General features: G+C 39.0%; 1 long non-coding RNA gene across 1 annotated transcript in view; it reads right to left on the reverse strand.

The window, feature by feature from the left end:
• Positions 1 to 4,982, reverse strand: part of LOC124526593 (uncharacterized) — a 310,386-nt gene extending 305,404 nt beyond the window's left edge. Inside the window, exon 1 of the long non-coding RNA XR_006965700.1 lies at positions 4,759 to 4,982. This is a non-coding gene — a long non-coding RNA (uncharacterized LOC124526593). The remainder of the gene's footprint in view (positions 1 to 4,758) is intronic.
• Between the last annotated feature and the right edge of the window lie 1,018 nt (positions 4,983 to 6,000).

A 6,000-nucleotide genomic window follows, 5' to 3' on the forward strand; every position in this document is an offset into this window, starting at 1 on the left:
CCAGCCCCTCCCACTACCTGTATCTGGAGGCAAGCAAGTTCCTGCCACATGTGCTTTTACATGCAAAGTGGCTTTTGTCTACAGACATGTGCCTAAAAGCACCCCTGGGAATATACCTGCCCTTAACATGAACTCCCTATTTTTCAGCCTCTTTCTTACTTCGATTACCCAGCAGTGATGCCTCCCTGACACCTAGGTTTCATAGGCAATAGCCATGAGGGAATGGCAGATTCTGCCACTCCACACAAAGGCTCTGGTATCCAGGAAGACAACTGGCAAGGGATGAGTTCTTGAGATGGGGAGGGGGAAAATATCCATAACACCAGAACAAATCACAAATTTACTTTATAAATGTAAGTATGATACACGGGATATAAGTATGAACACATTATTACTATACCTATTTTCTTATTTATTTATTTCTCTTATTGATTTATTTTATTTATTCCAAATAGCATTTGGAATTTTAAATCAGAAAAAAAGCCACTCTCAACATTAATGGCTTTGCAAATGTGAAAAAGCATTCTGAAAAGTTTGGGCATATCATTGGAGATTATATATGCCCCAAATGCCTCATATTTTGCTTTTATATTGATATATTTCCACCACAGAAATTGTAAAATGAGCCTTTTTTTTCCTGAGAGTGATTTGACAGAAGTGCTTCTAGGCCACACCCAGAGCCCAACTTCCCACCTTGACAGAGGCCTGCTGGTTGGCAAGCATGTCCCTTGTCATGGCCACATCAGGACCGTAATGAGGGACAAAATGTTTACAATTACATTCAATGCACAATTATCCATGTAGATTACCCTGGCACACTTTAACACCCACCCCTGCCCCACTCCTGGGAAGCCCTCGGCAGCTCCTTCCAGTTTTCTTTGGAATGTGTTTAGGGGATGTGCACACTCTTTGTGAGTCCTGGAACCAACCCTCATTAGAAATTAAGGGCACACAGAGAGACTCATGGTGTATTGGGCCCATAAAGGTACCATTTTACTTTAGTAAGAAGGCACCGTATGGCCAGGCCAGGATATATATGTAGCCAACTTGTCAAAAGAAGTCTAAGAACTAGCCATCAGTTGTGCTGTGTGAAAGTTAATGGACACTTACTCTTTTTTTTTTCTTTTTTAGGGGAGCAGGGGGTAATGTAACAGAGAATGGAATTGTTAAAAAACTTTTAGTGGCCCAATGGCTTACTCTGAAGACTAACTTCTTCAGATGAGACTCCAATGGGCTGAGAGGTCCTAAGTTACTTTCTCAGCCCACAGCCGACTTAAGAGTTCTGCAGAATTAATGTTGCTTTTTAGGCTGTGCAGAGATTAAGCCTCATGTGGTTGAAATGTGGAAAGATGCACAGCTGGCCTAACTACATCCACTCCAGGATGGAAACCCTGGTACTCAGGCTGCGGAACTACCTTCCCGGACCTACAAGGCAGGATCACTCCTTGGCATATTGGAAGTACAATACAAGCCCTTTCTGCCAAAGGTAAGGAACATTCCCCAGATAGGAGTGTGGGGACCAGGATAAGGGTGCTGTGGTAATCGCTCCAGCATTCAGATAACAAGGGAGGCCATTAAGTCACTTTTTCAATGACCTGTATTTTTTTTTATTATTTTAATGTTTATTTTTATTTTTATTTTGAGAGAAAGAGAGAAAGACAGAGCATGAGCAGGAGAGGGGCAGAGAGAGAGGGAGACACAAAATCTGAAGCAGGCTCCAGGCTCTGAGCTGTCAGCACAGAGCCCGATGAGGTGCTCAGACTCGTGAACCATGAGATCATGACCTGAGCCAAAGTCAGATGCTTACCCAACTGAGCCACCCAGGTGCCCACACTTTTTCAATGACCTTTAAAAGGAACATGATGCACAGGTCACAGAGGAAGATAATGTTTACAGACCATTTCAAGGATTCTCGCTTCCCTATCTCAAAGCTAAAAACAGCTGAAGTCCCAGATTCAAGACTGGCAGCATAACATGTGCTCTCTCCCATACCGAGCGCAGGTCACAGGCTCACAGAGCCACACTGTGAGGCCACGTGGGTTCCTCTACCGACTTGCAGGCCAGTTTGCTCTGGCCGCCATCTCTACCTGATGTCTTAGACAACTGAAAATTACCTCCCCAAGTTTATAAATTAATAAAACTTATATTTAGTAAATACGTTGAATAGTTAAAACTGCAATTATTATATAAACAAAGAAGCTCTACAATATGTTTATTAGCAACACCCGAAATAACAACTGGCAAATGTAAGACAGAGGAGTTTGATTATCTTCAAAATGCTTTCTAAAAATGTGTATGTATATTTGTAGGAGGAAAAAAAAAGCAATAAATTAACAATTGTGTATTATGTATCTACTGTTGGAAAGGCATGGTGGTAACTTTGGAAACTTCTTGGGTATTCACATATGTGATGTTTTATATACTTTACTCACCTACTTAGAAAATTTTAATGGCCCCCCATTACCTGAGGAACAAAGGTGATACATTTCAAGACCCTCTGTGATGTGGCACCAAATGCTCTTTAATTTTATCTCACAATTCCTGCTACACTGCAAATAAACAAGGCACTGTCTATTGCCAGAAACACCTTTCCCCTTGCTATCGTTCCGCACCTCAGTCTCATGCACACCTTCAGCTTGAACTACGCCAAACTACTCTTCATTCTCCAAAGGAGCCACATCACTTTACCCTGGCATCGATAATCTTCAGCCACCTTTTTCAAGCTCAGAAACATGATTAAAAGGCAAATTCTGAATTCATGCAAAGAGATTATAACTCAGTAGATCTGGGGTAGAATCAGGAATCTGTATATATATAAGCATACCCGTTGATACTGATAAAGGAGGTTCAAGAATCACGTTATGAGAAACACTGGCTTGGACAATTTGCATATGATCTTTCTTCTCTCTGAAATGCCATTTTCTCTCTCTCTCCTTGACTCTAAAATTCCTATTTATTCTCTAAGGCCCCAATCAAATGTAATCTTCTTCTCCTTCTAGTTAGAATAAATTACTTCTTTCTCTGAGCTCCCAGTATACTCAGCACATACCACTTTTACCAAATTTATCACATTTCATGGCATTTATTAGGTAGGTGTCTATCTTCTCAGATAGAGTGCAAGTTACTCGCAGACTGCAACTATGCACTATCGGTGCTCAATAAATGTTTGATTAATGTTGGTGGTGAGGTTTACCTTGCCTCAAACTGCCTCCACTTTCATTTCTAACTGAATAGACCCTAAAGAGTCTCAATTTAAGGTCAGTGTTTCTTCTTTCATAAATCCTTCTCTTATAAGCCCAGGAATGTGTCTCCTTTCCTTTGTGTGACAGGTCTTGTTCTGTCCGTCTCTACCACACTGTCTTGTACTATGGGTATCTGTATACACCTTATTTCCTTATTTCCTCTATTTGACTGTGCTTCCTGTCTTGTTCATTTTTGTATCTCCAGACAACATACTAGAGCACCTTGCCCATAAGAGATTCTCAAAAAATATTTGAAAATTGGATTGTACGTAGTCAATAAAAGCCTGATAAAAGCACAAACTCCTTCGGCAACTGAAAACATCACCTCTTCCTCCTAGTTACTCTAGAACAAAATCAGAATGTAAAAATCATAAGGACATCAAGAACAATGCTTTGCTCTTTGGACATATCCTAAGTAAGAACCTGAAATCTGCAGGAGAGAGACAACTAACAACCTCAACTTTCTAAATGCAGGAGTCTGAAGCACTGAAAAAAAAGTGCTTACTTGTACATGTCTCTGTCTGGCAAAACTGTTTCTACCATTTATTACTGCTGGTAGTGGTGGTATTATTATTATTATTATTTTTATTGTTATTATTATTTGTAATTATGTGGCTGGATAAATTCAGATGGACATATAATGTAGAAATTGCTACCATCTTATGCAGAATCTCTGATCTGCCTGTCCTAAAGAAATATCCAACATTTCTCCTCTCCCAATAACCAAAACAGCAATTACCAGAAAGATAAGAGAAAAGAGTTATTCATTCATTCACCCATCCATTTATTCCATGAACAATGAAGTCTGCTTAAATGCAAACATCATGTCTTCATCCTACAGACAGGATGAGACCAGAAGAATTCCTGCCTAATACATTTCCACTTAGAACTTATTGCTTTGATGAATGAATGAATAAGTGAATGAATGCATGAATAAATGAATGAAAAATGAACAAGAAGATTTTATCCTTTCTTTAACCAAAAAGAAATACTGGCACAGTCCTTCTAAACTGTTAGGATGAATTTAAATTGATTAATTATTATTAATTAATTATTATTATTTATTTTGAACTTATTAATTATTGATAATTATTTATTTTGAACTTATTATTAATTTGTGAACTAAGGAGGCCATTTATTTAAACTCCTAAATAGTCTTCATTTCTGCCATATGTTTAACTTGTAGAATGAAACAGTAGAGTTGTCTAAGAACCCGTCTTTTATGCAAAGGATACATTTACTATTACATTGGTTGTTTTTACTTTATTTCAAAAGAACCACTTACTTTACCTCTATGTATGAACTTAAATTTAAAAAATGACTCCTATGTTTCATGTGCCTTCAAGCAACTGTGAGAGTTTCAAATAAAGTGGCAGTGGGTAAATAGATAACAATGTATCTGAAATTAACAGTCATCTTCGGTCAGCAGCATTCAATTAGTTGGCAAGGAAGTGTAGTCAAACTTTTAGTAGAAAGAAAGGCAGAAAACTAAGAGGATAACCAAGAAGTCACTTACTGTCAAAATAGTGTTGGGATTACTCTACTGAGCGTATGGCAGGCAGATGCCAGTCTGCATGGCAGCTACTGGAAACAGCAGCAGAAGCAGCCACACCATCGTGCGGTGTTCAGTGATGACTGCAGATGGCTTGGATTAAAGGCTTCACACAGCTCCCTAAATGCCTGAGCTCCAAAGAGTGAAACTGTGTTAACTACAGGCACCACGACCACTGCAGCTAAGCAGAGGGCCATGTCACCTCAGGGAGCCTGGGTACACTGTTTCAAAAGACTTCCTGTTCCACCAGAGCCTGTTAGCTATTCTCACCCATAGGAAGGGGAACTTCCCCAGTCACAGGTCTATCCTGTGACAAAGCACACTCCAGGAACTAGCTAAACCAGGACTAGTAAGCGGTTTTCTCTGGGGCTTTTATTCTAATGCTCTAACTACTATAACTGTAGATAGACATTTATAAGAACTGTCCAGAGCCTTTTGATATGCTATATAAAAAGTTTGCGTTATTGCCCCATTCTTAAAAGCACAGGAAAGTAGAGAAGAGCTAAATCAGTAATTGTCAGGCCCAAGCAACTGTCAGGAATGAAATAGTGGTGCAGAATACAAATCGTAATTGAAATGCACAAACCCCTCTAAAGCAATGTGAAAAACTTCATGACATTGCAGAGTTTCCCTGTGTCCCCTACATGGCAGCAGGATTGAAGAGAATGCACTAGTAAAAATGTCTACTATAGAGTATGCCTTGTACCTCATTATCTGAATATGCCATTGGGGTTTTTACACTCTTCTGGATAACTATTTACAGCTCACACCCTGACCTTGAGCGTTACTGTTGCATTAGTACAAACCTTCAGGGAAACAGGAATAACAAAATATGTTATTAAAATAAGCATGAACTGCATTGGAATATCAAGGAAGAAAGACATGTGGGAAACTGCTGGTATGTTTAAAACTGAAAAGGAGCTATGTGTTCACATTAAAACAGGCAATCTACTTCCAGAGACAGCAGTAATAGTTTTGCTTTTTGGAGCGTCATTCCATGATTACCTAATCGTCCTTAAGACCCCTAGGACCTTAAGAATACATTTCATACCTTGTCATACCTTGTCAAGTTCTAGCAAGCACAGTGTACTTTATAACTTTTAAGTGTAATAAAGTACACTTTGTACTTCAAGTAATGCACCAAAATACTAAAAATGCAAAGTCACTACTGAATAATATTGGAATTAAACAGAAAACAACACTCTG

This window comes from Lynx rufus, unplaced genomic scaffold (assembly GCF_022079265.1).
Source record: "Lynx rufus isolate CCGP_SWC_20201006 ecotype Redwood Valley unplaced genomic scaffold, mLynRuf1.p SCAF_5, whole genome shotgun sequence".
NCBI classification, from domain to species: domain Eukaryota; kingdom Metazoa; phylum Chordata; class Mammalia; order Carnivora; family Felidae; genus Lynx; species Lynx rufus.